Raw genomic sequence first — 22881 nt, 5'->3', positions numbered from 1 at the left:
AACGTGCACAAAGGATGCGGTCTATCGCAAGCCCTTCTCCGATAGGAGAGAGGCCCCCCAACAAACCTTACCCTTCGCCTCCGGACCAAAAGGTACCTGCGAGGTTCCAGGTTCGATGTCCCTTTTCGCCGAAGCTACTAGGGGACCACAAATGCTCCCGGCATCCCCCTTGGCGTTGGCCAAGGTATCTGCCCGCAGAGCCGATTACGGTAGGTACCCTGCCAAAGCAGGAGTACCCGGGGTGTTTGCAGGGAGGTGCGGAACCTAATGGCCACACACACCTCCCCTAGACCGCCAGGAGGGACACCCAGAAGGGCTACCGCATCCTGACAAATCCTGTGAACACACAACACGCAAAAAGTGACACAGTGAGACAAAAAAGAAATAAATAAGTGAATGTGTGCAGATATACTGCCCGGACATCCGGCCGGATCTATAAAAATTTCTCTGATCCTAGCCAGAAGGCCGGGAATCAAGAGGTGAGTGCCACAAGGTGAAGAGATTATGGTGCCCGTGCTTCAACTCAGTGAGTCTATTCTCCCAGTGAGTTTCGGCACCTCGGGGTCACCAATCCCCGAGGCACAAAAGTACCTCGGCTCTAGACCCTCTCAGCCTCATGGCGAGACCCGGAGGGAACAGGTCACATCGGGGCAGCCGTTGAGCTGATTCCTCAGAACCAGCCCCGGAAAGCCCTGGTACACCTGCATCCTCCATGCAGCACCCATCCCCACCAGCATGAAAACTGATAAGAACAGATACTACACTTGATCTTAGCCAAAAGGCCGAGAAGCGATAACCGTGAAAGGGGCGGGCCCAACAAGGTCCCCTTCATGGGCACTATCACTGCTTGCTGTCAGGGAGGCTGCCAGACAATTTTCCATGCACACTCTGGGCTGGGGGGCAGTCAACCACCAGTACACACAGCAGAACCTAAACCCATACCATTATTGCTAAGCAGCAAGACAGGGGCCCATTGCACTCCCACGGGGCCTTTTTAAATGCAATCCATAACCCGGATTTGCCAGGAACCCTTCTTACTCCTCCTACTTGCATGTGACACTGGGCTTAGGATCTGCATAGGAAACACACACACAAGCACACACCTACCTTTGTTGCCTGCAGATGCCTCCTTGGCTGTCCCCAAACGGTATCAAACCAACACCCACGGGAAGCTGTAAGCATAGAGGACATGCCTGCACCCCATTGGACTTACCTGTGTGGGTTAAATCCGGGTTATTTGACAACCTATGGCGGTGATGGTTCTGCTCAGGCAGAGCAGTGCTGATGCTCCTCATAAAGCTGTCGCTGCTGTGAAGGTTCTAGGTGACATCACAAATCCCTTTGGTTACATACACAACAAAGCTGGGTTGTTGTTGTTTACACTCTGCAAGGCCTGTGGAAGTGAGTGACATCATAGCACTGTAGTTCTGAGGGTTCAAGATGGATGCAACAATCTCCTGTTGCTTCTATGAAGGCCGTAATAGACGACATCACCAAACAGCTCCATAGTCACATACACAGCAAAGGAGAGATGTTGTTTACACCTAGTGATGTCAGTGGTATTGAGTGACATCACAGCACAGTGCTAAGGCTCCTGGGCCTGGACACAGCAGCGGCTGCAATATCTCAACGGAGAATACGTTTATATCTATGTGTGTGTGTGCGCATATATATATATATATATATATATATATATATATATATATATATATATATATATATATTCTCCGCCGAAATCACTTTTAAACCCATTTCCACCTTTTTTTCCCTTCTCTTCCTCTTACTTTTTTTTCACGTTTTTTTACGTTTTTCTCCTTTTCGCCTCTTTTCTGGGCGTATTATTCTTCTTTTTCTTCTTTTTTTTCGTCTAATGCATACCCCATCAGTGCAGCAATGCTTATTCAATACCGCCAGCAGATGGAGACACTGGGGGATAATTTTCTAAGGATTTATACTGATTTTTCCTGTCTGAATTTGTCGCACAGAAAGTTGCAGGCCAAATATGTGTGACATTTCTGCGACTTTAGCTTCTAGAGCATTTTTACAACATTATACATAGGTGCTGAATACATAAAAAGCGACTGTTCAGCGACAGACAAGTCGCATCGGCTGAAAGTAGGCCAGAATGTCAGTCCATGTTGGAGCAGGTTTAGATACAGTCTAAAGCATAGATCTCAAAGTCTGTGCACAGAATTTAGCAAGGGCCTCGCACCTTCTGATGCATCAGGTAGGTGCACAATAGCATAGCCTAACCCTCTGTACTTTGGTCTATATTGATGCGGGACAAAGACAGCCAGCTGATGACCAATCCATTAGTGCAATGGATGGCTGGAAGCATTTGTCTTTGCCTTTGCAATACCACAGAAGCAATGCATGGTCAATGTACAGCAATGACACACCTGTGTGAACAGCCAGGAGACCCCCCCCCCCCCCCCCCCCATGTTATGTTACATAGTTACATAGTTAGTACGGTCGAAAAAAGACATATGTCCATCACGTTCAACCAGGGAATTAAGGGGTAGGGGTGTGGCGCGATATTGGGGAAGGGATGAGATTTTATATTTCTTCATAAGCATTAATCTTATTTTGTCAATTAGGAACATTCAGCACCCACCCGCTATCAAGGCAGCTGCCTATCATGTCATGCCCTACCTGCACAGGTGTGCTGGCTACTCAAATGATCCAATTAAGGAGGCCATTTAGTCAGCAGCAGCAGAAGTCCTGTGCCTGGACGCTCCAACAGGGGCCAGACACAAGCAGAAGCAGAAGCAGCAGAAGCAGCAGCAGCACCACCTTTTGTTTTTTGGCTGCAGCAGCAGCAAGGCCCACAGGGCTGGCTAGCTGGCTAGCCAGCAAGCAGGTAGCAATGAAAGTAGGAATCTTTCTTTTTAACCCTGTAAGGGGGTGGTGCACTGTACCCGAAGATACTGCCATATCGGGTCAATGCATAGGGCGACGGAAGCAAGCTTCGAAATCGGCCCCCGTTCTCAAAAATCCATTTAATATATGGTCCCCAGATAGGGGACGTATCAGATATTAAACTGATAAGAACAGATACTACACTTGATCTTAGCCAAAAGGCCGAGAAGCGATAACCGTGAAAGGGGCGGGCCCAACAAGGTCCCCTTCATGGGCACTATCACTGCTTGCTGTCAGGGAGGCTGCCAGACAATTTTCCATGCACACTCTGGGCTGGGGGGCAGTCAACCACCAGTACACACAGCAGAACCTAAACCCATACCATTATTGCTAAGCAGCAAGACAGGGGCCCATTGCACTCCCACGGGGCCTTTTTAAATGCAATCCATAACCCGGATTTGCCAGGAACCCTTCTTACTCCTCCTACTTGCATGTGACACTGGGCTTAGGATCTGCATAGGAAACACACACACAAGCACACACCTACCTTTGTTGCCTGCAGATGCCTCCTTGGCTGTCCCCAAACGGTATCAAACCAACACCCACGGGAAGCTGTAAGCATAGAGGACATGCCTGCACCCCATTGGACTTACCTGTGTGGGTTAAATCCGGGTTATTTGACAACCTATGGCGGTGATGGTTCTGCTCAGGCAGAGCAGTGCTGATGCTCCTCATAAAGCTGTCGCTGCTGTGAAGGTTCTAGGTGACATCACAAATCCCTTTGGTTACATACACAACAAAGCTGGGTTGTTGTTGTTTACACTCTGCAAGGCCTGTGGAAGTGAGTGACATCATAGCACTGTAGTTCTGAGGGTTCAAGATGGATGCAACAATCTCCTGTTGCTTCTATGAAGGCCGTAATAGACGACATCACCAAACAGCTCCATAGTCACATACACAGCAAAGGAGAGATGTTGTTTACACCTAGTGATGTCAGTGGTATTGAGTGACATCACAGCACAGTGCTAAGGCTCCTGGGCCTGGACACAGCAGCGGCTGCAATATCTCAACGGAGAATACGTTTATATCTATGTGTGTGTGTGCGCATATATATATATATATATATATATATATATATATATATATTTCTCCGCCGAAATCACTTTTAAACCCATTTCCACCTTTTTTTCCCTTCTCTTCCTCTTACTTTTTTTTCACGTTTTTTTACGTTTTTCTCCTTTTCGCCTCTTTTCTGGGCGTATTATTCTTCTTTTTCTTCTTTTTTTTCGTCTAATGCATACCCCATCAGTGCAGCAATGCTTATTCAATACCGCCAGCAGATGGAGACACTGGGGGATAATTTTCTAAGGATTTATACTGATTTTTCCTGTCTGAATTTGTCGCACAGAAAGTTGCAGGCCAAATATGTGTGACATTTCTGCGACTTTAGCTTCTAGAGCATTTTTACAACATTATACATAGGTGCTGAATACATAAAAAGCGACTGTTCAGCGACAGACAAGTCGCATCGGCTGAAAGTAGGCCAGAATGTCAGTCCATGTTGGAGCAGGTTTAGATACAGTCTAAAGCATAGATCTCAAAGTCTGTGCACAGAATTTAGCAAGGGCCTCGCACCTTCTGATGCATCAGGTAGGTGCACAATAGCATAGCCTAACCCTCTGTACTTTGGTCTATATTGATGCGGGACATAGACAGCCAGCTGATGACCAATCCATTAGTGCAATGGATGGCTGGAAGCATTTGTCTTTGCCTTTGCAATACCACAGAAGCAATGCATGGTCAATGTACAGCAATGACACACCTGTGTGAACAGCCAGGAGACCCCCCCCCCCCCCCCCATGTTATGTTACATAGTTACATAGTTAGTACGGTCGAAAAAAGACATATGTCCATCACGTTCAACCAGGGAATTAAGGGGTAGGGGTGTGGCGCGATATTGGGGAAGGGATGAGATTTTATATTTCTTCATAAGCATTAATCTTATTTTGTCAATTAGGAACATTCAGCACCCACCCGCTATCAAGGCAGCTGCCTATCATGTCATGCCCTACCTGCACAGGTGTGCTGGCTACTCAAATGATCCAATTAAGGAGGCCATTTAGTCAGCAGCAGCAGAAGTCCTGTGCCTGGACGCTCCAACAGGGGCCAGACACAAGCAGAAGCAGAAGCAGCAGAAGCAGCAGCAGCACCACCTTTTGTTTTTTGGCTGCAGCAGCAGCAAGGCCCACAGGGCTGGCTAGCTGGCTAGCCAGCAAGCAGGTAGCAATGAAAGTAGGAATCTTTCTTTTTAACCCTGTAAGGGGGTGGTGCACTGTACCCGAAGATACTGCCATATCGGGTCAATGCATAGGGCGACGGAAGCAAGCTTCGAAATCGGCCCCCGTTCTCAAAAATCCATTTAATATATGGTCCCCAGATAGGGGACGTATCAGATATTAAACTGATAAGAACAGATAAGGTTTCAACAAAATTTTATTGAATAAATAAGAAACCATACAAAATTTAAAATGCAAAATAATAAAAGGTTCACAAAAGTTTTAAAATACAAATAATAAAACCAGTAATAAAAGGAGAAAAAATAAAAATGGCAGGATAAAACATTATACAAATGTCATAAAAACTGATTATACTGTTATTTCGTTCCATAGAGGCAGACACCACATGGATGCTGCCTCGCTGGCCCCCAACTGTTTCTTGTCTCTTAGGTAATAGATGTACATCTCACTCAGGGCCAGCTTTATACAGTTTTTAACATCAATAAAATCATGTTTAAAAAGTAAGATGTTCCTAACTTTCCAGATGGCATTTTTAAAACAATTAATAATCATCCAGCAGATCATCTGCTGTTTAAAATTGGGGCAGTTAAAAAGACCGTAAAAGACACATTCGTGATTAAAATCTTTTAGGCCGCAGGCCCACTTCAAAAGTGGGCCTACCTTCCTCCAAAGCTCCCGTGCAAAAGGGCAGTTCCAAAATATGTGCAGCACCGTTTCGTCCACTCCGCAGCCATCTCTCGGGCACTTGGCTCTCGCCACCAGTCCTCGCCTGTGCTGAAACTCACGAGTAGGGAGGCACTGGTGGACGATTGCCCAGGCAAGATCCCTGTGTACATTCGCCAGAAACTTCCCGTACACGTTCCGCCATACCTTTTTGGATCTTGCCTGTGTGAAATTGGACACTGCCAGGGTAACCTCACTCCGCCTGAGGACCTTTGATACCTTTCTCTGGTCCCCCAGTATGTCAGGCTCCAAATCTTGGAGACCTAGGAGCCTGACTGTCTTTTCCAACACCACATAATGTTTTGGGGGACACAGAAGCACCGGAGCGTTCAGAGGGATGCGCAACCATCTTTTAAAAACCATGCCCGCAGCGTACCTTAAAAAGCAGCTAAAAATGCCATCGGATTTAATAATTTTAAAACAGAAACAGAAATACTTTATGTAAAAGAAAGTAAAAAGGTTAGGAACATCTTTCCCGCCATTATCTTTACTTTTGTACATAAAATCACGCTTTAATTTCTCCATTTTTGAACCCCATAAAAAAGTAAAAACAATTCTAGTTACTTTTTTAATGTATAAAATAGATGGAGGAAATACCATGGCAATGTATAGCATAATAGGGAGTAAAACCATCTTTATTATTAAAATCTTCCCCTCCATGGTAAGGTTTCTAAGATTCCACATTAAAATCTTCTTCTCCATCTTAGCTATAGCTGAATCCCAGTTAGGGCTCCCATCATTGACCTGGTTAAAAACAATACCTAAAACTTTAATTTGATCCTGTTGCATTGTGACTCCTGGGGTGATGGATGAATCCCAGGAGCCAATATAAAAACAGTCACATTTATCTGTGTTTAGCTTAAAACCAGAGACCTCGCAGAAATAGCTGGTGTTCCTCAATGCCCCCCTCATGGATGGAGAGTCCGGGCACAGTATGGTGACATCATCCATGTACCCCAACACCTTTAGATGGGTCCCTCCTCCACCAGGTATCGGTACGCCTCTTACTACCCGGTCTTTTCTGAGGAGGGCCATCAGTGGTTCGATTGCGCAAATAAAAAGGAGTGGGGACAGGGGGCAGCCCTGTTTGACACCTGATAAAAGAGGAACACCGCTGGTTAAAAAGCCATTAACAGAGACTTGACTAAAACAGGATCGGTATAAAAGCATGATTCGGCTTAAAATCGTTTCAGGCACTGCCATCTTTTTAAGAACTAAAAACAGGTATTCATGGGAGACCCTATCAAAGGCTTTTTCAAAGTCTAAGGATAAAATTGCTACAGTTTGATTTCTATCCTTAAAATACCATAAAACATCTCTTAAAATATTTAGGGATTCAGCTATAGACCTTCCAGGTACCCCACAAACCTGATTTGGGTGAATTAATTTATGAATAAAAGGTTTAAAACGGACAGCTAATAACTTGGCTAAAACTTTATAATCAACATTTAAAAGTGTGATGGGGCGCCAATTTTTTAGCATATCCTTTTCACCCTTTTTAAAAAGTAATGATACAATCCCCCTCCTCCAGGAAGGGGGAAGTTCATTAACAATAAAAGTTTCTTTATACAATAAAACCATATCATCCTTTAAAATATCCCAAAAAGCTAAATAAAATTCGATGGGTAAACCATCTTCCCCAGGGGCCTTCCCACTAGAAAAACTTTTAAAAACAAATAAAAGTTCATCTAAGTTAAGATCACGGGATAAAACCTCCTGGTCTAAAACATCTAGCTTAAAATCAAGGGAATTAAGAACATGTTCTAAAAAGGATGGATTAAGATCTTTCTTATTAAAAAGAAGCTGGTAGAAGTTAAAAACTGCATCTAACATGCCTTTTGGAGTGGATTCACCCTCAAGGTTTTGGATGATATCCCTCCTATTCATCACTTTTTTAAAAAAGAAACGGGAACATTTCTCGCCCTCCTCCAGGTGCTGCACATGTGAGTTAAAAATGATTTGTTTCCCTTTCTTTTCTATGGCATGTTTTATTTCAGTTTTAAGGTTTAAAATATCATTTTCTACATCCATACCAGCTTCTTTCAATTTAAAAAGTACATTTAAACGCATGTTAAGAACATAAAACCACTGTTTTTCCATTTTTGCCTTCTTCTTACCTGCTTTGATAAAAAAAAATCTGATTTTAGATTTGGTGCCCTCCCACCAGTGCAGCATAGGCTCGTGGGGTTTTCTTTGTGATTGCCAGCATTGGTAGGTCCGCACAAACTCCTCTTTTATCTCAGGGTCCTCTAGGAGTGTGGTGTTTAATCTCCAGAGGCCCCTTTTTGCTTTTTGCTCCCCCTCTAGCTCCAGGCCCACCAAGAGGAGCTTATGATCAGAGAAGATATTCTGCTCGAGCGTGCATTTCAGGGGTTTAAAAGCTCTAGAGGAAAAAATAAAATCGATTCTGGAGCTCACTCTTCCATTGGACCATGTGGCGCCTGGGTCCTCCGGCAAGAGATCCTTCCAGCAATCTTTCAAATTAAAATCATCAATAAAATTTTTAAGCAGGTAAGAAGTGCGGTCTTTACGATTAATATCCCCACCCTGCCGGTGTTCCCCATCACGTATGCAGTTAAAATCACCTCCCACCAGCAGGGGGGAAGACCCAACACAAAACAGTGGTAAAATTTCAAATAGTTCTGCCCGCTCCTGTTTATCAGGAGGGGCATACACATTTAAAACACGAATTAAAAGTCCATTAAAATATAGATGAATTAAAAGAGCTCTGCCAGGCACAATCTCAGTTACTGTATGAATAGAAAAGGACTGGCCTCGGCAGAGCAGCCCAACACCCACAGAACGACAGTCATTTGCACCGGACCATATGGATGGGCCCAGCTTCCAGTCTTCTTTTAAGTCTTTATAGTCCATTTTACTAGGGATTCCACATTCTTGTAGCAGGCAAAGGTCAAAGTCACATGTCTCTAGATAAGAAAATAAAGCAGCCCTGCGATCAGGGCTCTTTAAGGACCTCACATTGAGTGAGGCAATTTTTACAGGGATAGGCATAGTTTATGGAGAGTCCGTGCTTGGAGAATCAAAGTCAATAATAAGCTGCGTACCGTCATCCCCCGCCTGCGGGGTCATCAGCTCCTTGATGTTCTGAGGGTCGGAGCTTGAGATCGATGATGCCCCGACCCTGAGCTCGCTCTCGTCCGAACTACGGCACGCCGCTTTCCTTTGAATGTCTTCCTCTTCTTCTTCTCTTTGTCTTTTAAATGTCACACTGCTGTCCATATCCTCTGTGTTGCTCTCACTCGATGTAATCTCTGGCCCCCGGCTGATGGATCTGCGTCTTCTTTCATCATTTGACGACTGGAACTGCTGCACAGGGGCCTGTGAGGCCTCTTTTCCGGAACCTTTGCCGCTACCTTGGGAAGTTTTCATCGCTTGTTCCCCAGCAAGCGTTGCTGAGGACTGTTGCTCCAACTTCCCCATCGATCGACGATGGCCAGTTTTACCCACCGGGTCCACTGCTGGCGGGGCAGCAAACCCTGGTTTGGCGCCACTTGTCTTCTTGGCCCTGTCCTGTATAGGCGGAGTAACAGGACCGGGCTCAGACCTGGCCACCTGGCTCCCCTTCCGGCGGGCTTTCACCGGGGCCTCTTCGTCCGGAGCAGGGCGACCCTGGGCCAAGCCAGTACCTGGCTTATGCTGCAATTTTGGGTCCACTTTTGCCCCCACCGAGGACCGTCGGCTGCCACCCGCCACAGGTGAGCCCCCTTCAGAAGTTTCGGCGGGCTCTTGAGCCAGGTAGGAAGTCGATCGACGTCTTTCAATTTCCCGGGCAGTAAACTCGATCACCCGCCCGGGCTTCGTGGAATCCCCATGGCCTCCCCCTAGCACTACCACCGGTGGGCCCCCCGATGGAGCACCAGAGGTCTTGGGCCTGGACCCATCAGTACCTGCCATCTGGGGTTTGGGCATCTTAAAAAAGGACGTCTTTTGTCCTGTCCCCTCTTTGGGTGGGCCCAGCCTTGACCCACCCATCGTAGTTTTTGCTTTATGGGGACAGGAATTAAAATCGTGATTTTCCTCTCCGCAGAGGTTGCACCTTATCGTATGGCTACATCTTGAGGCTATGTGACCTTCTTGGCCACACCTATTGCAGCGAATCACACGCTCCGCGCCGCAGGTCTCCTGGGTGTGGCCAAACCTCAAGCAATTTCGGCAATACATAGGCATTTGAGGATAGAACAGGAAGCCCCGAACTCTCCCGATGGCAAAATTTGGGGGCGGATGGCAAAGACCCCCAATACCACCGGGATCCTTACGGAGCTTGACCCAGAACTTCCTCTTGCCGTTCCAGAACCGCACGGAGTTCAAGATTTTGTTTGCGAATCGCACCTCTTCGCAGTATCGCCGAAGAAAAGTGGCTATATCCTCCGTGGTCACATGAGGGCTGTGCATAGCCACCACCAACGGTATATGTTCCTCACCATAGAGGAACTGGAACGAAAGACCGTCGAGTCGATCGTCCCTCTGGTCCGCACCAGACAAGGTTGCATAGATGTTATCGCAACACGCCGTGGCCGTGAAGGTGACGGTATACAGGCCACGGCTTTCCTGGTCATTTAGACACAGGATGTCCTCCCTATTGAGGCGGAAGTAGTCAAGAAGAATCACCTCCGCAATGAAGCGGAGGTTCTTCAACTGACGATGGCTCTCCGACACCTCTATGCGGATGGTATTTCGCATCGACATTTCCCCAGAGGGGAAAGCCCAGGAGAACGGCATCTTCCACACCCAGGGACTAAGCCCCTTCCCCAATAGCAGCAGGGGCTCGGAATCCCGCTATAAAAGCGGAACCCTTACCCAAGGCAGAGGTCGGGGGTACCCTAGGTGCTTCCGAAGCTACAGGTAACGCTCAACGTACCGAAAATGCCTTCTGAGACACAAGGTCCCAGAGACAGGGGGATCGCAACCCGTTGTCCGTGGACTAAGCCCGCTCCCCAATAGCAGCAAGGGGGTGAAGTCCCTCCGTAAGGAGAGACAATCCCCCAAGGCCGAGAAGCGGGGTACCACAGACACCTTCCGACCAGACCAAATGCAGATACTACACTTGATCTTAGCCAAAAGGCCGAGAAGCGATAACCGTGAAAGGGGCGGGCCCAACAAGGTCCCCTTCATGGGCACTATCACTGCTTGCTGTCAGGGAGGCTGCCAGACAATTTTCCATGCACACTCTGGGCTGGGGGGCAGTCAACCACCAGTACACACAGCAGAACCTAAACCCATACCATTATTGCTAAGCAGCAAGACAGGGGCCCATTGCACTCCCACGGGGCCTTTTTAAATGCAATCCATAACCCGGATTTGCCAGGAACCCTTCTTACTCCTCCTACTTGCATGTGACACTGGGCTTAGGATCTGCATAGGAAACACACACACAAGCACACACCTACCTTTGTTGCCTGCAGATGCCTCCTTGGCTGTCCCCAAACGGTATCAAACCAACACCCACGGGAAGCTGTAAGCATAGAGGACATGCCTGCACCCCATTGGACTTACCTGTGTGGGTTAAATCCGGGTTATTTGACAACGTATGGCGGTGATGGTTCTGCTCAGGCAGAGCAGTGCTGATGCTCCTCATAAAGCTGTCGCTGCTGTGAAGGTTCTAGGTGACATCACAAATCCCTTTGGTTACATACACAACAAAGCTGGGTTGTTGTTGTTTACACTCTGCAAGGCCTGTGGAAGTGAGTGACATCATAGCACTGTAGTTCTGAGGGTTCAAGATGGATGCAACAATCTCCTGTTGCTTCTATGAAGGCCGTAATAGACGACATCACCAAACAGCTCCATAGTCACATACACAGCAAAGGAGAGATGTTGTTTACACCTAGTGATGTCAGTGGTATTGAGTGACATCACAGCACAGTGCTAAGGCTCCTGGGCCTGGACACAGCAGCGGCTGCAATATCTCAACGGAGAATACGTTTATATCTATGTGTGTGTGTGCGCATATATATATATATATATATATATATATATATATATATATATATATTTCTCCGCCGAAATCACTTTTAAACCCATTTCCACCTTTTTTTCCCTTCTCTTCCTCTTACTTTTTTTTCACGTTTTTTTACGTTTTTCTCCTTTTCGCCTCTTTTCTGGGCGTATTATTCTTCTTTTTCTTCTTTTTTTTCGTCTAATGCATACCCCATCAGTGCAGCAATGCTTATTCAATACCGCCAGCAGATGGAGACACTGGGGGATAATTTTCTAAGGATTTATACTGATTTTTCCTGTCTGAATTTGTCGCACAGAAAGTTGCAGGCCAAATATGTGTGACATTTCTGCGACTTTAGCTTCTAGAGCATTTTTACAACATTATACATAGGTGCTGAATACATAAAAAGCGACTGTTCAGCGACAGACAAGTCGCATCGGCTGAAAGTAGGCCAGAATGTCAGTCCATGTTGGAGCAGGTTTAGATACAGTCTAAAGCATAGATCTCAAAGTCTGTGCACAGAATTTAGCAAGGGCCTCGCACCTTCTGATGCATCAGGTAGGTGCACAATAGCATAGCCTAACCCTCTGTACTTTGGTCTATATTGATGCGGGACATAGACAGCCAGCTGATGACCAATCCATTAGTGCAATGGATGGCTGGAAGCATTTGTCTTTGCCTTTGCAATACCACAGAAGCAATGCATGGTCAATGTACAGCAATGACACACCTGTGTGAACAGCCAGGAGACCCCCCTACCCCCCCCCCCCCCAAGTTATGTTACATAGTTACATAGTTAGTACGGTCGAAAAAAGACATATGTCCATCACGTTCAACCAGGGAATTAAGGGGTAGGGGTGTGGCGCGATATTGGGGAAGGGATGAGATTTTATATTTCTTCATAAGCATTAATCTTATTTTGTCAATTAGGAACATTCAGCACCCACCCGCTATCAAGGCAGCTGCCTATCATGTCATGCCCTACCTGCACAGGTGTGCTGGCTACTCAAATGATCCAATTAAGGAGGCCATTTAGTCAGCAGCAGCAGAAGTCCTGTGCCTGGACGCTCCAACAGGGGCCAGACACAAGCAGAAGCAGAAGCAGCAGAAGCAGCAGCAGCACCACCTTTTGTTTTTTTGGCTGCAGCAGCAGCAAGGCCCACAGGGCTGGCTAGCTGGCTAGCCAGCAAGCAGGTAGCAATGAAAGTAGGAATCTTTCTTTTTAACCCTGTAAGGGGGTGGTGCACTGTACCCGAAGATACTGCCATATCGGGTCAATGCATAGGGCGACGGAAGCAAGCTTCGAAATCGGCCCCCGTTCTCAAAAATCCATTTAATATATGGTCCCCAGATAGGGGACGTATCAGATATTAAACTGATAAGAACAGATACTACACTTGATCTTAGCCAAAAGGCCGAGAAGCGATAACCGTGAAAGGGGCGGGCCCAACAAGGTCCCCTTCATGGGCACTATCACTGCTTGCTGTCAGGGAGGCTGCCAGACAATTTTCCATGCACACTCTGGGCTGGGGGGCAGTCAACCACCAGTACACACAGCAGAACCTAAACCCATACCATTATTGCTAAGCAGCAAGACAGGGGCCCATTGCACTCCCACGGGGCCTTTTTAAATGCAATCCATAACCCGGATTTGCCAGGAACCCTTCTTACTCCTCCTACTTGCATGTGACACTGGGCTTAGGATCTGCATAGGAAACACACACACAAGCACACACCTACCTTTGTTGCCTGCAGATGCCTCCTTGGCTGTCCCCAAACGGTATCAAACCAACACCCACGGGAAGCTGTAAGCATAGAGGACATGCCTGCACCCCATTGGACTTACCTGTGTGGGTTAAATCCGGGTTATTTGACAACCTATGGCGGTGATGGTTCTGCTCAGGCAGAGCAGTGCTGATGCTCCTCATAAAGCTGTCGCTGCTGTGAAGGTTCTAGGTGACATCACAAATCCCTTTGGTTACATACACAACAAAGCTGGGTTGTTGTTGTTTACACTCTGCAAGGCCTGTGGAAGTGAGTGACATCATAGCACTGTAGTTCTGAGGGTTCAAGATGGATGCAACAATCTCCTGTTGCTTCTATGAAGGCCGTAATAGACGACATCACCAAACAGCTCCATAGTCACATACACAGCAAAGGAGAGATGTTGTTTACACCTAGTGATGTCAGTGGTATTGAGTGACATCACAGCACAGTGCTAAGGCTCCTGGGCCTGGACACAGCAGCGGCTGCAATATCTCAACGGAGAATACGTTTATATCTATGTGTGTGTGTGCGCATATATATATATATATATATATATATATATATATATATATTTCTCCGCCGAAATCACTTTTAAACCCATTTCCACCTTTTTTTCCCTTCTCTTCCTCTTACTTTTTTTTCACGTTTTTTTACGTTTTTCTCCTTTTCGCCTCTTTTCTGGGCGTATTATTCTTCTTTTTCTTCTTTTTTTTCGTCTAATGCATACCCCATCAGTGCAGCAATGCTTATTCAATACCGCCAGCAGATGGAGACACTGGGGGATAATTTTCTAAGGATTTATACTGATTTTTCCTGTCTGAATTTGTCGCACAGAAAGTTGCAGGCCAAATATGTGTGACATTTCTGCGACTTTAGCTTCTAGAGCATTTTTACAACATTATACATAGGTGCTGAATACATAAAAAGCGACTGTTCAGCGACAGACAAGTCGCATCGGCTGAAAGTAGGCCAGAATGTCAGTCCATGTTGGAGCAGGTTTAGATACAGTCTAAAGCATAGATCTCAAAGTCTGTGCACAGAATTTAGCAAGGGCCTCGCACCTTCTGATGCATCAGGTAGGTGCACAATAGCATAGCCTAACCCTCTGTACTTTGGTCTATATTGATGCGGGACATAGACAGCCAGCTGATGACCAATCCATTAGTGCAATGGATGGCTGGAAGCATTTGTCTTTGCCTTTGCAATACCACAGAAGCAATGCATGGTCAATGTACAGCAATGACACACCTGTGTGAACAGCCAGGAGACCCCCCCCCCCCCCCCCCCATGTTATGTTACATAGTTACATAGTTAGTACGGTCGAAAAAAGACATATGTCCATCACGTTCAACCAGGGAATTAAGGGGTAGGGGTGTGGCGCGATATTGGGGAAGGGATGAGATTTTATATTTCTTCATAAGCATTAATCTTATTTTGTCAATTAGGAACATTCAGCACCCACCCGCTATCAAGGCAGCTGCCTATCATGTCATGCCCTACCTGCACAGGTGTGCTGGCTACTCAAATGATCCAATTAAGGAGGCCATTTAGTCAGCAGCAGCAGAAGTCCTGTGCCTGGACGCTCCAACAGGGGCCAGACACAAGCAGAAGCAGAAGCAGCAGAAGCAGCAGCAGCACCACCTTTTGTTTTTTGGCTGCAGCAGCAGCAAGGCCCACAGGGCTGGCTAGCTGGCTAGCCAGCAAGCAGGTAGCAATGAAAGTAGGAATCTTTCTTTTTAACCCTGTAAGGGGGTGGTGCACTGTACCCGAAGATACTGCCATATCGGGTCAATGCATAGGGCGACGGAAGCAAGCTTCGAAATCGGCCCCCGTTCTCAAAAATCCATTTAATATATGGTCCCCAGATAGGGGACGTATCAGATATTAAACTGATAAGAACAGATACTACACTTGATCTTAGCCAAAAGGCCGAGAAGCGATAACCGTGAAAGGGGCGGGCCCAACAAGGTCCCCTTCATGGGCACTATCACTGCTTGCTGTCAGGGAGGCTGCCAGACAATTTTCCATGCACACTCTGGGCTGGGGGGCAGTCAACCACCAGTACACACAGCAGAACCTAAACCCATACCATTATTGCTAAGCAGCAAGACAGGGGCCCATTGCACTCCCACGGGGCCTTTTTAAATGCAATCCATAACCCGGATTTGCCAGGAACCCTTCTTACTCCTCCTACTTGCATGTGACACTGGGCTTAGGATCTGCATAGGAAACACACACACAAGCACACACCTACCTTTGTTGCCTGCAGATGCCTCCTTGGCTGTCCCCAAACGGTATCAAACCAACACCCACGGGAAGCTGTAAGCATAGAGGACATGCCTGCACCCCATTGGACTTACCTGTGTGGGTTAAATCCGGGTTATTTGACAACCTATGGCGGTGATGGTTCTGCTCAGGCAGAGCAGTGCTGATGCTCCTCATAAAGCTGTCGCTGCTGTGAAGGTTCTAGGTGACATCACAAATCCCTTTGGTTACATACACAACAAAGCTGGGTTGTTGTTGTTTACACTCTGCAAGGCCTGTGGAAGTGAGTGACATCATAGCACTGTAGTTCTGAGGGTTCAAGATGGATGCAACAATCTCCTGTTGCTTCTATGAAGGCCGTAATAGACGACATCAGCTCCATAGTCACATACACAGCAAAGGAGAGATGTTGTTTACACCTAGTGATGTCAGTGGTATTGAGTGACATCACAGCACAGTGCTAAGGCTCCTGGGCCTGGACACAGCAGCGGCTGCAATATCTCAACGGAGAATACGTTTATATCTATGTGTGTGTGTGCGCATATATATATATATATATATATATATATATATATATATATATATATTTCTCCGCCGAAATCACTTTTAAACCCATTTCCACCTTTTTTTCCCTTCTCTTCCTCTTACTTTTTTTTCACGTTTTTTTACGTTTTTCTCCTTTTCGCCTCTTTTCTGGGCGTATTATTCTTCTTTTTCTTCTTTTTTTTCGTCTAATGCATACCCCATCAGTGCAGCAATGCTTATTCAATACCGCCAGCAGATGGAGACACTGGGGGATAATTTTCTAAGGATTTATACTGATTTTTCCTGTCTGAATTTGTCGCACAGAAAGTTGCAGGCCAAATATGTGTGACATTTCTGCGACTTTAGCTTCTAGAGCATTTTTACAACATTATACATAGGTGCTGAATACATAAAAAGCGACTGTTCAGCGACAGACAAGTCGCATCGGCTGAAAGTAGGCCAGAATGTCAGTCCATGTTGGAGCAGGTTTAGATACAGTCTAAAGCATAGATCTCAAAGTCTGTGCACAGAATTTAGCAAGGGCCTCGCACCTTCTGATGCATCAGGTAGGTGCACAATAGCATAGCCTAACCCTCTGTACTTTGGTCTATATTGATGCGGGACATAGACAGCCAGCTGATGACCAATCCATTAGTGCAATGGATGGCTGGAAGCATTTGTCTTTGCCTTTGCAATACCACAGAAGCAATGCATGGTCAATGTACAGCAATGACACACCTGTGTGAACAGCCAGGAGACCCCCCCCCCCCCCCCCCCATGTTATGTTACATAGTTACATAGTTAGTACGGTCGAAAAAAGACATATGTCCATCACGTTCAACCAGGGAATTAAGGGGTAGGGGTGTGGCGCGATATTGGGGAAGGGATGAGATTTTATATTTCTTCATAAGCATTAATCTTATTTTGTCAATTAGGAACATTCAGCACCCACCCGCTATCAAGGCAGCTGCCTATCATGTCATGCCCTACCTGCACAGGTGTGCTGGCTACTCAAATGATCCAATTAAGGAGGCCATTTAGTCAGCAGCAGCAGAAGTCCTGTGCCTGGACGCTCCACAACAGGGGCCAGACACAAGCAGAAGCAGAAGCAGCAGAAGCAGCAGCAGCACCACCTTTTGTTTTTTGGCTGCAGCAGCAGCAAGGCCCACAGGGCTGGCTAGCTGGCTAGCCAGCAAGCAGGTAGCAATGAAAGTAGGAATCTTTCTTTTTAACCCTGTAAGGGGGTGGTGCACTGTACCCGAAGATACTGCCATATCGGGTCAATGCATAGGGCGACGGAAGCAAGCTTCGAAATCGGCCCCCGTTCTCAAAAATCCATTTAATATATGGTCCCCAGATAGGGGACGTATCAGATATTAAACTGATAAGAACAGATACTACACTTGATCTTAGCCAAAAGGCCGAGAAGCGATAACCGTGAAAGGGGCGGGCCCAACAAGGTCCCCTTCATGGGCACTATCACTGCTTGCTGTCAGGGAGGCTGCCAGGCTGCCAGACAATTTTCCATGCACACTCTGGGCTGGGGGGCAGTCAACCACCAGTACACACAGCAGAACCTAAACCCATACCATTATTGCTAAGCAGCAAGACAGGGGCCCATTGCACTCCCACGGGGCCTTTTTAAATGCAATCCATAACCCGGATTTGCCAGGAACCCTTCTTACTCCTCCTACTTGCATGTGACACTGGGCTTAGGATCTGCATAGGAAACACACACACAAGCACACACCTACCTTTGTTGCCTGCAGATGCCTCCTTGGCTGTCCCCAAACGGTATCAAACCAACACCCACGGGAAGCTGTAAGCATAGAGGACATGCCTGCACCCCATTGGACTTACCTGTGTGGGTTAAATCCGGGTTATTTGACAACCTATGGCGGTGATGGTTCTGCTCAGGCAGAGCAGTGCTGATGCTCCTCATAAAGCTGTCGCTGCTGTGAAGGTTCTAGGTGACATCACAAATCCCTATGGTTACATACACAACAAAGCTGGGTTGTTGTTGTTTACACTCTGCAAGGCCTGTGGAAGTGAGTGACATCATAGCACTGTAGTTCTGAGGGTTCAAGATGGATGCAACAATCTCCTGTTGCTTCTATGAAGGCCGTAATAGACGACATCACCAAACAGCTCCATAGTCACATACACAGCAAAGGAGAGATGTTGTTTACACCTAGTGATGTCAGTGGTATTGAGTGACATCACAGCACAGTGCTAAGGCTCCTGGGCCTGGACACAGCAGCGGCTGCAATATCTCAACGGAGAATACGTTTATATCTATGTGTGTGTGTGCGCATATATATATATATATATATATATATATATATATATATATATATATTTCTCCGCCGAAATCACTTTTAAACCCATTTCCACCTTTTTTTCCCTTCTCTTCCTCTTACTTTTTTTTCACGTTTTTTTACGTTTTTCTCCTTTTCGCCTCTTTTCTGGGCGTATTATTCTTCTTTTTCTTCTTTTTTTTCGTCTAATGCATACCCCATCAGTGCAGCAATGCTTATTCAATACCGCCAGCAGATGGAGACACTGGGGGATAATTTTCTAAGGATTTATACTGATTTTTCCTGTCTGAATTTGTCGCACAGAAAGTTGCAGGCCAAATATGTGTGACATTTCTGCGACTTTAGCTTCTAGAGCATTTTTACAACATTATACATAGGTGCTGAATACATAAAAAGCGACTGTTCAGCGACAGACAAGTCGCATCGGCTGAAAGTAGGCCAGAATGTCAGTCCATGTTGGAGCAGGTTTAGATACAGTCTAAAGCATAGATCTCAAAGTCTGTGCACAGAATTTAGCAAGGGCCTCGCACCTTCTGATGCATCAGGTAGGTGCACAATAGCATAGCCTAACCCTCTGTACTTTGGTCTATATTGATGCGGGACATAGACAGCCAGCTGATGACCAATCCATTAGTGCAATGGATGGCTGGAAGCATTTGTCTTTGCCTTTGCAATACCACAGAAGCAATGCATGGTCAATGTACAGCAATGACACACCTGTGTGAACAGCCAGGAGACCCCCCCCCCCCCCCCCATGTTATGTTACATAGTTACATAGTTAGTACGGTCGAAAAAAGACATATGTCCATCACGTTCAACCAGGGAATTAAGGGGTAGGGGTGTGGCGCGATATTGGGGAAGGGATGAGATTTTATATTTCTTCATAAGCATTAATCTTATTTTGTCAATTAGGAACATTCAGCACCCACCCGCTATCAAGGCAGCTGCCTATCATGTCATGCCCTACCTGCACAGGTGTGCTGGCTACTCAAATGATCCAATTAAGGAGGCCATTTAGTCAGCAGCAGCAGAAGTCCTGTGCCTGGACGCTCCAACAGGGGCCAGACACAAGCAGAAGCAGAAGCAGCAGAAGCAGCAGCAGCACCACCTTTTGTTTTTTGGCTGCAGCAGCAGCAAGGCCCACAGGGCTGGCTAGCTGGCTAGCCAGCAAGCAGGTAGCAATGAAAGTAGGAATCTTTCTTTTTAACCCTGTAAGGGGGTGGTGCACTGTACCCGAAGATACTGCCATATCAGGTCAATGCATAGGGCGACGGAAGCAAGCTTCGAAATCGGCCCCCGTTCTCAAAAATCCATTTAATATATGGTCCCCAGATAGGGGACGTATCAGATATTAAACTGATAAGAACAGATACTACACTTGATCTTAGCCAAAAGGCCGAGAAGCGATAACCGTGAAAGGGGCGGGCCCAACAAGGTCCCCTTCATGGGCACTATCACTGCTTGCTGTCAGGGAGGCTGCCAGACAATTTTCCATGCACACTCTGGGCTGGGGGGCAGTCAACCACCAGTACACACAGCAGAACCTAAACCCATACCATTATTGCTAAGCAGCAAGACAGGGGCCCATTGCACTCCCACGGGGCCTTTTTAAATGCAATCCATAACCCGGATTTGCCAGGAACCCTTCTTACTCCTCCTACTTGCATGTGACACTGGGCTTAGGATCTGCATAGGAAACACACACACAAGCACACACCTACCTTTGTTGCCTGCAGATGCCTCCTTGGCTGTCCCCAAACGGTATCAAACCAACACCCACGGGAAGCTGTAAGCATAGAGGACATGCCTGCACCCCATTGGACTTACCTGTGTGGGTTAAATCCGGGTTATTTGACAACCTATGGCGGTGATGGTTCTGCTCAGGCAGAGCAGTGCTGATGCTCCTCATAAAGCTGTCGCTGCTGTGAAGGTTCTAGGTGACATCACAAATCCCTTTGGTTACATACACAACAAAGCTGGGTTGTTGTTTACACTCTGCAAGGCCTGTGGAAGTGAGTGACATCATAGCACTGTAGTTCTGAGGGTTCAAGATGGATGCAACAATCTCCTGTTGCTTCTATGAAGGCCGTAATAGACGACATCACCAAACAGCTCCATAGTCACATACACAGCAAAGGAGAGATGTTGTTTACACCTAGTGATGTCAGTGGTATTGAGTGACATCACAGCACAGTGCTAAGGCTCCTGGGCCTGGACACAGCAGCGGCTGCAATATCTCAACGGAGAATACGTTTATATCTATGTGTGTGTGTGCGCATATATATATATATATATATATATATATATATATATATATATTTCTCCGCCGAAATCACTTTTAAACCCATTTCCACCTTTTTTTCCCTTCTCTTCCTCTTACTTTTTTTTCAAGTTTTTTTACGTTTTTCTCCTTTTCGCCTCTTTTCTGGGCGTATTATTCTTCTTTTTCTTCTTTTTTTTCGTCTAATGCATACCCCATCAGTGCAGCAATGCTTATTCAATACCGCCAGCAGATGGAGACACTGGGGGATAATTTTCTAAGGATTTATACTGATTTTTCCTGTCTGAATTTGTCGCACAGAAAGTTGCAGGCCAAATATGTGTGACATTTCTGCGACTTTAGCTTCTAGAGCATTTTTACAACATTATACATAGGTGCTGAATACATAAAAAGCGACTGTTCAGCGACAGACAAGTCGCATCGGCTGAAAGTAGGCCAGAATGTCAGTCCATGTTGGAGCAGGTTTAGATACAGTCTAAAGCATAGATCTCAAAGTCTGTGCACAGAATTTAGCAAGGGCCTCGCACCTTCTGATGCATCAGGTAGGTGCACAATAGCATAGCCTAACCCTCTGTACTTTGGTCTATATTGATGCGGGACATAGACAGCCAGCTGATGACCAATCCATTAGTGCAATGGATGGCTGGAAGCATTTGTCTTTGCCTTTGCAATACCACAGAAGCAATGCATGGTCAATGTACAGCAATGACACACCTGTGTGAACAGCCAGGAGACCCCCCCCCCCCCCATGTTATGTTACATAGTTACATAGTTAGTACGGTCGAAAAAAGACATATGTCCATCACGTTCAACCAGGGAATTAAGGGGTAGGGGTGTGGCGCGATATTGGGGAAGGGATGAGATTTTATATTTCTTCATAAGCATTAATCTTATTTTGTCAATTAGGAACATTCAGCACCCACCCGCTATCAAGGCAGCTGCCTATCATGTCATGCCCTACCTGCACAGGTGTGCTGGCTACTCAAATGATCCAATTAAGGAGGCCATTTAGTCAGCAGCAGCAGAAGTCCTGTGCCTGGACGCTCCAACAGGGGCCAGACACAAGCAGAAGCAGAAGCAGCAGAAGCAGCAGCAGCACCACCTTTTGTTTTTTGGCTGCAGCAGCAGCAAGGCCCACAGGGCTGGCTAGCTGGCTAGCCAGCAAGCAGGTAGCAATGAAAGTAGGAATCTTTCTTTTTAACCCTGTAAGGGGGTGGTGCACTGTACCCGAAGATACTGCCATATCGGGTCAATGCATAGGGCGACGGAAGCAAGCTTCGAAATCGGCCCCCGTTCTCAAAAATCCATTTAATATATGGTCCCCAGATAGGGGACGTATCAGATATTAAACTGATAAGAACAGATACTACACTTGATCTTAGCCAAAAGGCCGAGAAGCGATAACCGTGAAAGGGGCGGGCCCAACAAGGTCCCCTTCATGGGCACTATCACTGCTTGCTGTCAGGGAGGCTGCCAGACAATTTTCCATGCACACTCTGGGCTGGGGGGCAGTCAACCACCAGTACACACAGCAGAACCTAAACCCATACCATTATTGCTAAGCAGCAAGACAGGGGCCCATTGCACTCCCACGGGGCCTTTTTAAATGCAATCCATAACCCGGATTTGCCAGGAACCCTTCTTACTCCTCCTACTTGCATGTGACACTGGGCTTAGGATCTGCATAGGAAACACACACACAAGCACACACCTACCTTTGTTGCCTGCAGATGCCTCCTTGGCTGTCCCCAAACGGTATCAAACCAACACCCACGGGAAGCTGTAAGCATAGAGGACATGCCTGCACCCCATTGGACTTACCTGTGTGGGTTAAATCCGGGTTATTTGACAACCTATGGCGGTGATGGTTCTGCTCAGGCAGAGCAG

The 22881-nt window shown here is 46.6% G+C and overlaps 7 non-coding genes and 2 pseudogenes across 7 annotated transcripts; all 9 read right to left on the bottom strand.

Annotated features, from left to right (window-relative positions):
• Window positions 1-634: 634 nt before the first annotated feature.
• LOC130305987 (U2 spliceosomal RNA) lies at window positions 635-794 on the bottom strand (annotated as a pseudogene).
• Window positions 795-2902: 2108 nt separating this feature from the next.
• Window positions 2903-3093, bottom strand: LOC130305975 (U2 spliceosomal RNA). The gene has a single exon (XR_008855382.1). It is a non-coding gene; the product is annotated as a U2 spliceosomal RNA (small nuclear RNA).
• A 2088-nt stretch (window positions 3094-5181) lies between these two features.
• Window positions 5182-5367, bottom strand: LOC130305982 (U2 spliceosomal RNA). Its single transcript, XR_008855390.1, has one exon. It is a non-coding gene; the product is annotated as a U2 spliceosomal RNA (small nuclear RNA).
• A 5389-nt stretch (window positions 5368-10756) lies between these two features.
• Window positions 10757-10974, bottom strand: LOC130305989 (U2 spliceosomal RNA; annotated as a pseudogene).
• Window positions 10975-13074: 2100 nt separating this feature from the next.
• Window positions 13075-13265, bottom strand: LOC130305974 (U2 spliceosomal RNA). Its single transcript, XR_008855381.1, has one exon. It is a non-coding gene; the product is annotated as a U2 spliceosomal RNA (small nuclear RNA).
• Window positions 13266-15355: 2090 nt separating this feature from the next.
• On the bottom strand, window positions 15356-15546 carry LOC130305973 (U2 spliceosomal RNA). The gene has a single exon (XR_008855380.1). It is a non-coding gene; the product is annotated as a U2 spliceosomal RNA (small nuclear RNA).
• A 2091-nt stretch (window positions 15547-17637) lies between these two features.
• Window positions 17638-17828, bottom strand: LOC130305970 (U2 spliceosomal RNA). Its single transcript, XR_008855378.1, has one exon. It is a non-coding gene; the product is annotated as a U2 spliceosomal RNA (small nuclear RNA).
• A 2102-nt stretch (window positions 17829-19930) lies between these two features.
• On the bottom strand, window positions 19931-20121 carry LOC130305981 (U2 spliceosomal RNA). The gene has a single exon (XR_008855389.1). It is a non-coding gene; the product is annotated as a U2 spliceosomal RNA (small nuclear RNA).
• A 2084-nt stretch (window positions 20122-22205) lies between these two features.
• LOC130305969 (U2 spliceosomal RNA) lies at window positions 22206-22396 on the bottom strand. Its single transcript, XR_008855377.1, has one exon. It is a non-coding gene; the product is annotated as a U2 spliceosomal RNA (small nuclear RNA).
• Window positions 22397-22881: the final 485 nt, after the last annotated feature.

Source organism: Hyla sarda, unplaced genomic scaffold, assembly GCF_029499605.1.
Source record: "Hyla sarda isolate aHylSar1 unplaced genomic scaffold, aHylSar1.hap1 scaffold_1350, whole genome shotgun sequence".
Taxonomy (NCBI): domain Eukaryota; kingdom Metazoa; phylum Chordata; class Amphibia; order Anura; family Hylidae; genus Hyla; species Hyla sarda.
This window is presented reverse-complemented; position numbering and strand designations above follow the sequence as displayed.